Genomic DNA, 9,990 nt, shown 5'->3' with positions numbered 1-9,990 from the left:
TGAACTATTTTTTATTAATATTATAAGTTGCATCAATCTAAATGGCGTATTAGACCAGAGCATTTTGAGTGTTTAGCTTTCTAATAATTCAAATGACTTAGCATGTCAATTAACCGACCGATGGGAAGCTGATAACCCATATTTATGTGCGAAAAATTTTCTGTAAGCTGCAAAGTAAACGGAATAAAAATCATAGATTAACTCCAGAAAATACTGAGCATTAGAAAGTTCTCGATAATAGATTTTTGGATGAGCTTGTTTAAATCATTGTAAAGTTAATTTAGCAAAGAATTAAACCATACTCTAGGTTTCATTGTGCAGGTCTGTATGCAACTATGCCAGTCTGTATAAGGTTTTCATGCGTCTCAGATCTCATTTGCTTCAAATAGTGAACAAGAATTCAGGACTCAAACAACGAAGTGGGAGTACAAATGAAAACAACTCAAGTAATTCTGTTTTCTTTTTAATGAACATTAAACAGATTCCTTTCTTCCAACTACAGTTACAATCTTTACTTAAAAGGCGACTGCAGACCGCATGCTTTCAAAAGCATTTGGAATATTGATCTGCCGGCAGATGTTCTTGAGAAGTGTCTGTAAAACTCAGATTATTACAAATTGCATCTATTGTATGAAGCCATTTTTATTTCTAATGCTTATACTCAAACAGCTGTGATCAGACAATGTGTAGTTCCTAGTTCCTTCCATGCTGAATTGTTAAGTCCATGCAATCCATCATGCTGCAGTCATTTGAATTTTTTCCTTTTGAATCCTTCAAAGGATAATGCGTTGCGGGTAAATTTATAAGCTGTGCTGCAAAGGCTTTGTGGCAATGGCCAAGGCCATTTCTTTAGAGCGCAAGTGGATATTTGACCTTGCAAAGCCAATTGAAAGCAAGGCAGAAACAGGGAACATAAGCAAATACTTAGATAATACAAATTCTGTCATTATCCTGTTACGTGACTAAAATTACTGTTTCAATATATTGAGGCATATAATTTTTAAAAGGGATGGACAGTATTTTCAACACACGAAGCTATATGTATGTTTAGTTTGACTGATATCTGCCGAATGTAATTGGAACAACCAAATCAATTGAAACGCAAAATACATACTATTAGATAATTCTTCAAAGCTAAAAAACAGCGTCAGTAAGAATTGCAAGTTGATTGTGATCTTTTAAAAAATCTCACTTAAGCAGATCACACCATTACCATGGTGTCTATAAATCATGAATTACGTTGTGGACAAAACATGAAAAATCTGTTACATAGGATACATGATCACAACTGGCAATCATGAAATGATATGGCAATCAACTAGCCTATCCTTATTGCCGCTACTTTTTGGCGCGTTCCTCAGATTGTATTAAAGCATGTTTATTGCATATCTTTTATCAGCTAAAGAACAGTTGCCGGGCGCAAGTGCTATTTAAAGCACTGGCGCACTATTCAATAGCCACTCAAAAGTACCATGATGAAATTCCTGTTGTTGTCACAGTTGGAAGGATCCTGCATGGCTATTGCCACAAAGAAGCTTAATTCCTAGGCTGGCAGGTATGTGTCTGGGCAAGCAAAGCTGTCTAGTCAACAGGCACAATTACATGCAACTAAAGGACTCCTTGACATTGTAAAACAAATGTTCAGCGACACGAAACCTCTAATTTTATGCATGCGAAAGCAGCAGAATTGAAAAAGGACAGTTAATATCAAGATCGTTTAATATACAATGAATGATTGCTGTGACAAACAACCATGAAACTCAAAGGCTTCTATTGAAGGATCAACATAACATTGTTGGACAATGGCTTAGTGTTCAAAGAATTCAATAAATGTTCTGGCGAATAGAATGGTGAGAACCTTCAGGAAGTTATTACGGATAAAGTGCTAGTTGGTGGCCACTTCTTCAGCGAAGGTGAGCCCTTGGTGATATTGCCCTAGAGACGCATGATCAAACAGGGATAGTAGGTGTAGCCATGGCATATTAAGTGACTAAGTGAATGCCCGCCATTGCCTGGGTAATAAAAAAGTCTTTGGAAAGTATTTTTATTTAACATATACAATATTTACCATTTTACCTTTTAAACTTCATATCAGGAGAAAAATGCTTTTTTTGCAATTCAAATGAATTATTTGATAGAATGATACAACTGTGAAGGTTTTCACACGTTTTCAAACAGCTAACTTTAAAATTTCATATAATGAAATAAGTGTTTTGTTGAAATAAATTAGGAGGAAAAATAAAACTGTAATGGTGTTTAAAAGTAAATGTGAAATTATTAGCAAGTAATGGCTAAATAGTCTCTTTTGCTACGAATTTGATGCAAAACTATTTAGTATACAATTAAATGATTTTAGTTCATTTCAGTGTTGGCATCATAAAGCGAAAATATTATGTAGAGTGGTATAGAAACCCATAGTAATTAACTAACCTAAACAAACATCTGGTAAAAATCATCATCATCATTAAAAAATAGTAACAAAATAAAATGTTAACCTTAGTAACTATATAGTTACCTAAAAGAATTTTAGTGCGTTTTGTGATTATGATTCACAAGAAAATGTCACATTGCAATGTACTATACAGAGAACGTACCGTGGAGAGTGTTTATCTTCGTAAAAACATTTACTACCTTTTAGTAAACTTCAAACTTTCAACTAAAATTTTATCACTAATCTATTTGCGAATCCGTTTTTACCATAAGGGATAACGCTGAACGCACCATGACGAGCAATGTATATCTCTCAATAAGGTATATAATCAACACACAAATCGCCAAATTGTAATGTTGAGAGAAATTTTTGTTGATATCGTACGGCGGGAAAACAAATTCGTCCTAGTATGGGAAAGATGAAAAAGCATCGTGTTTTATTATAGTTAGGCGAAAATTATTTTATAACAGGGGCATCCTGACCCGTAGGCGCAATGTATCAATTAATACGTCATTTAGCGTGTGAAATCGGAAAAAGGGTATAAAGTAAGAACAATAGAATCATAAAAACCTTTGTAGATTTGTGGTTATATACAGTCAAACATGGATAACTCAAACCTCACGGGGCCGAGTGAAAGTGTTCGAGTTATCAGAGCACTGTCACAAGTCCATGTATTTATTAGTAGATACATGTACATATACGAACTATAATATAAATCAAAAGAATAAATGGCTTGTTTCAAATCAAATGCTGCTAATTTAAAGTTTAAAAAATTTTTATCTCAGAAAGTATAGAGATTTTTCTATCACTTGAGATTTTTTTGTTTTAGGTGATGTGACTGCCACGACAATTTTCAGATCAAAATTGGCAAAACTTGATCGCTGTTGAAATGCTCAGAAAAAAAAACATTTTTTTCTTTTGAGCGTTTTAACCAAGATCAACTTTGCCGATTTTACTTCAAGTTTATCCAAAAGTTACTTCACTTTTCCTTGCTTTCGAAAGGCCATCGCTAAGCGGATAGTTGGTAATACTTAATGTTTGCAAACTTTTAGAAAAGTCGTTAACAAAATATTTTGCCGATGATGGTAATAACGACGCTTGAGAACTACTAAAATTTGAGGTTTATCTCTATGGCTTGGAATAAAATGATATTCTAAAGCGATAACAAATGTTTCAGTAGCCTTTGGGCAAAAAACTGTTCGAGTTAACGAAGTTGAGATTGAGTTATCTAAAGCAATTTATCACTGCGTGGGAACGAACCAAACAAATCCATTCGAGTTAACCATGTGTTTGAGCTATCCGAGGCAAGTTATTCGAGTTTGACTGTATATATGTACTGTTTTACAGAATTGCAACGTTTTAAAAGACTTCGGAGATCGTATGTTTGTAGACTACTTTGTGTGCCAGGACAAATATTTACTCAATTCTAATGTTGTGCTTCCCAACTTTCCTATGTTGAGACGATCGTAAGTCAAGATATTACTGAGCCAATATAATTGGTAAAAAATTTATGTCTCATAATTGCGAGATTGATTCATTCTCCTGCTTGCGAAATATATTTATTTTGGAAATCATTCCATAATGTGTAACTTCCTTAAAAATGTTAACCTACAGCATTCTAAACATTTTAATTATTTATAGATATATAACCTTGAAACTTCAATTTTACTTCATGGTTTTGATATTAGTAGAACAAAAAACCTGTTTTGGAGACAACCGCCCTTGCAAGCCAATCTTTTGGATTTAACATATGGCGGTCATTGTTTTGCAAGTTAGACCTATATGGTTTACCAAAGTCAAAGCTGCAGACTAACCAATGCACAAATTTGAAACAAATGAGCTTACGAAGGCCGCCATCTTTAATACTGTTTCAGATCTATGTGGCACCCTAGACCCACATTTCAACTAATTTACGACGCTAAGAATTGCAGTGCACAGATTCCACAAAAAATCGAAGTCTTTCCAAGAGAAATTTTAATGAGACAAGTTTCGTTACAATGAATTACTTGGTATAGTTACAAATAACCTACAGTACCTCCAGAAAATAAAGCCTTGTGCTAAGTCACAATTTATTTAAAAATAAAAAAAATATTATTGGAGCTTCCACAATTGTAAGTTAAATTAACAGTCTCTTTGAACACCAAAGTTTTTGCTAGTTGTAATAGGGCAGCTAGGTATCATTATACTGCTAATATCTTGATCTGACTCAAGCATCAACAGCTTTTAAATCCACGATACTTAGTCTAATCCCCAAAATGTGTTGTGCTACCTTGACCAACCGACATAGGCGATGAGATATTACCATGCAGATATAGAGTTCATCTACCAGTGCCCCAAAATTGTCCAGCTGTTATTTCTTGTTCCATTTTGCTTGGTGCACAACAATTTTCGTGAATGTCATGACAAGTTTTGATATATATCATAGGCTACTAGTTGTATTACTCGTCGTAGTGTAAAAATATAGCCAAGTAATTTCATTGGCTGCATATCGTAAATTGGTGGAAATTTACAAAATTTCAAAGATTATTAGATGAAGATGGTGGTTTTAGAGCCTAAAAAGTGATATTGCTCTTTACATATTTCTGTTTGACCTCGTGGTTCTGATGCAAATATCAGATATACAGACGCTCTCCAACTTACAAACGAGATACATTTTGAATGGCTGTTCGTTAAGCGAATTTGTAAGTTGTCTTAGTTTGTTATTTTGTACAAAACGTATGTTTAAAGATTATATAAGTACAGTGAAACTCGGATAACGCACCCTCGGATAGCTCGAACACATGGTTCACGCGAACGGATTTGTTTGGTCCGTTCCCACGCAATGATAAATTGCTTTAGATAACTCGACCTTAACTTCGTTAGCTCGAACAGTTTTTTTGCCCGACGGCTACCGAGACGGTTGTTATCGCTTTAGAATATCACTTTATTCCAAGCCATAGAGATAAACAACTTTTAGTAGTTCTTAGGTGTCATTATTACCACTATCGGCAAAATATTTTCGTTAAGGACTTTTCTAAAGGTTTGCAAGAAATCAAATTTTACCAAACATCCGCTGGGGAAAAGCCCGCCGCAAGCAAGGAAAAGAGGGGTAACCTTCCGATAAACTTTAAAGGTTGACTTGCAACAAAGTTCACATTACCGTTATTTGATATGAAAAGATTCACCCTGTCTTACTCTGTTGTGTTGCAGGTGCAAAATATGTGGAAATGTGATTACAAGCTCTTAAAAGCTAAAAAAACGAACAGAAAACCGCAGCCACACGAGACCGCCGTAGTTTGGATTCCCTTTCCAAAACGGCTCAAATGTGATGTAGCTGTGAGAGATGCTTTCTGTTTACACTTTCTTGCAACCTTATTCGTCGAAATATTTTCCCAAATATACTTCACGAATTCAATAAAACTGTGTCTAATGTTCTTACGCGTCTGTTTTATCGTCATTGTAATGCTGTCACTTTTAGCACTGATATCTTATAACTTACCATAAAAAATCGTTAAACTTTTTAACCTTAGCTCGAAGGAGTACATATCATTGTCTGATAATCATGACGAGCCTGTTGGTCACCTGTGATAATCGAAAAGTGCTGCAAAAATTATTTGTGAAGTATTGGGTCACATGATCAGAGAACGACTTGACAATTGAATAATGCCGAAACAAAACTGTAAAGTAGCGAGCATCTATATTTGATACGGGTCTTTGGTAAAACCCGAAGTGTTTGTCATAAACTAGTACTACGATAAGTTTTATATTGAGCTTTGTATTGGCCTTTCAATTCACGTGAGAACATACGTGACAAGACGATAACCAAATTTCGTGGTTACGTCATCGAAATAAAGAGATTCCAATCTAAGGCCGCTTTTCGTTTTTGAGCTTTGAAGAGCTTGTAATCACATTTCCACATATTTGGCACTTACAACACAACAGAGTAAAACATGGTGAATCTTTTGATACCAAATAACTGTAATGTAAATTTTGTTGAAAATCAACCTTTTAACAAAAATCGGCAAAACTGGTTTTTGTTAAAACGCTCAAAAGAAAAATGTCTTTTTTTCTGAGAGTTGCAACTGCGATCAGGTTTTGCCTATTTTAATCTGACAACGTCCTGGCAGTCATATCACCTAAAACAAACAAACAAACGAATCTCAAGTAATAAAAGGAAAATATTTATACTTTCTGATAAAAATGGTTAAAACATTACATGAGAGGTCCCTTAACTTGCAACAAGCAATCAATGCTTTCGATTTATATTTAGTTTGTATATGTACTGATAAATACAATAATACATGCACTTGAGACAGTGTTTCATAACTTGAACGCTTAGATAACTCGAACACTTTCTCTCGGTCCCGTGAAGGTCGAGTTAGTTGAGTTTCACTGTATGTTTAAGGCTTGTCCAAGTAAACTATAATGGTTTGTACTGCATTTAAAAACACTTCAGATAAATGTCTCTATCGCTTCTAAGACTCTTTTTTCTTGCTAATGATCATGGATTGCATCGGCACTGCACCTTTTACATGCTACATGATACGGTTTTTCTGTTGGTAAATCGTATCGACGGTTGATCGATTCATGTTATACGCATGTGCAACACTCACCATCTTTTTACCAGCATCAAGCTTCTTTATTATTAACACTTTGGTTTCAAATGAAATAGTTTGCTTATTTTTTATAATTCCATTATCACTAAAAGCCTTTCGCTTTTTACCAACCATAATGAATAATGGATGCAAATACATTAAATGGATGCAATACAAAATCTAACCTACGGCATCTTTGTACAAACATCAGATCAACCGTTTTTCTTTACAAACAATTGATGACATACGCGCAACACCGTTCGTATCTACCGTTGTTCGTAACACAAAGTTTGTAAGTAGGGTAGCGTTTGTAATATGAAATATTGCACTGAAATATGAGTTAGCTTGATAGTAAAGAGATAGGTGCCCTTTGCCATTGTAGCAGAATGAAGCTGCAAAGAAATGCTTATTGGTTCGATTTTCACTATTGTTAATACGGTGAGTACATACAATAATAAATCAATTTTGAGGCAGGTTTGAAGACTAAGGGACTCACCACTAAACATCAAAACTAAGGGATATTACTACATATAATTTTCAGAAAATTGTGAGCTTATTTTAAGAAATGTTTTATTAGACAAAGAATCTCCTAATTTACGAAAAAGACAAAGTTTAGTATAAAAAACTTGCGGCGTGTAATACTCAAGAGAAACTAACTTATTGTCACTGTAAATATCTCCAAGAATATAATATAAAAAAGTTTAAAATTTTCGTTGAAAACCAGTCAAAAAGTAGGTATTGCTATTGCAAAACAATTGCAGTTTTTATTCATCTATTAAGAAATCACCAACTCAGTAAGACGCTTACTTTGTTTTATTCTAGATTTTTTGAAGATGGATTGTATTCGGAAGACTCCTTTGCTCATTAACTATTAACAAAACAAGCAACCTCTTAAAAGTTTAGTGAAGTGATTTTTACAGAACTGGAGCAACTTAAATAGGATCAAAGTTTTTTAGATGAATTAAATTATAACATTTACACTTGATTTTATGTGCAAAAGAGCAAGCATTTGATCTGGCGTTTTTCATAATAAAGCTATGTATGTTGGAAAGATATTTGCTTATGTCAAATTTCAATAATTTTTTGAAAATTTAAAAAGTAAGCATTAGGTTATCACCTATTGTCATATAGGGAGGAAAACCTGTCTAGTGGGACAATTTTTAGCTTTTTTAAATCCAAATTGTCATGAGATTTTTGCTAAAAAATTCTTTTATTCGCCTTGTTAAATAATGGCGGTCTTGTCCTCATCATCCATAATGAGATTCTCCCAGACATCGCTTCTAACTCCTATAGCTCCTACATTACTGATCACTTCCTGTTAAGTTCTTGTGCTAAGTTCATTTTGTTATTACTTAACATTGATGAGACTTCAGCCTGGCTGACTGGAAATGAAGATAGCGCGTATTTGAAGATATATTTTTTGTATGTTAAGATTTATTTCATCACAACAGATCATTTGTTTTCAAGTAGACATTTCGTAACCTGAAAATTTTGCAAATAAAGCCTTTTGTAAAAAAGCTGTAACTAAACTCAATTTTTCCCGATTTTTTAAAACTTGTTTGAATATTGCAAAAGCAAAATTTGCAAGATATCTATTTTGATATAGAACCAAAATATAAAAACCACAATTTTTTCTTTCTCTCATTCTTATACTAAGTATTACATAAGCCACATTAAAATTGTGTGGCTAGCAACGTTTGAAAGATTATTGCGTAAAAGACAGGCCAAGAGAGAAAACATCCAAATTTGCTTCTGACATTTAAAAACATGAAAATTAATACAGAATGAGTTTATAAAATTCTGGTGACACATCTCTAATAAATGATTTACTGTTTTATATAAAGAGTGCTCTAATGCTATATCTATAATGCTCTTTGCAAACCGATTCAAAGTTGGAATGTTAAAACCTTACTAAAACATTAGGCTCTAGCAAGAATTTTTTGAAACATATCAAGCAAACACTGCTGCTACTTGTAACGACTAGAACGAAGTGAATTTTTGTATATCATATGCTAGAATTTTAATGTTGCAACCACAAGCGTGCTACGGCAATGCTATAGCAGATTATTTTGAAACTTTTCGATACCTCTGATACCTGCTGCCACAGTTTACTGTATGTTTGCAATTAAATCAACATTTTTAAACCGTCAATATTTCTTTGAAAATTCAAATCATGCTTGTCATTTTCATTAAGAGTATTCTTTAGTTGCGGATACAAAAGTCTTGGAGGTTCCTTGAACGTCGGTGACTACAGTCATTTGCAAAGGTTTAAGACCACCCTTAATTTTTCTAAAAAATTAAGATTTTTGGTATCACACCAAATTTTTTCTTTTTTGTTTACGCTATGATACAAGTTAGAGAATACATAGTCTATACTGTGCATCAGTTACTCCAAATGCTGCTAATGTCAATAATTTGTATGTCGCCCCTCGTTTTCTATTACAGCTTTAAGTCTCCTTGGCGTGCTCTCAATAAGTTTTTTACAATAGTCATCGGTGATCTCAGTTATCAAACTGTCCTAATTGCTTCATATACAGCTTAAGCATTTGGGGCTGCTCTTTTGCTACTTTGTCCTTGACTTTGCATCACAGATTCTCAATTAGGTTGAGATCTGGGCTGTTACCTGGCCAAGCAAGAACTTCGACTTTCATCTTTTTCAGATAATCTATCACCTTGTTCAATCTGTGGAAAGGTGCTCCATCATGCATGAAGACAATGCATTTATGTACCTCATATATAAAGCTATATTGTGTTCAAAAAGTTTTTTTTTCTTTTTCACCATTCATAGTGATGTTTTTATCTAAAAATTACCAGCCTGCAGTCCCTTTGACGAACATTGCCTTCCATGCCATATGACTCGGTGAATGTTTTATTCTTTTGACAGTTTTACCTGTCATCAAAGCAAGTTACTACTGGTCTACAAACGTGTTTCTTACGTAATTTAAACTACAACAAATTAGACTTATCTTAGAATAACACGTTTGA

The sequence above is a fragment of the Watersipora subatra genome, chromosome 1 (assembly GCF_963576615.1).
Source record: "Watersipora subatra chromosome 1, tzWatSuba1.1, whole genome shotgun sequence".
In the NCBI taxonomy this organism is placed as follows: Eukaryota; Metazoa; Bryozoa; class Gymnolaemata; order Cheilostomatida; family Watersiporidae; genus Watersipora; species Watersipora subatra.
Note: the sequence above shows the minus strand (reverse complement) of the source record.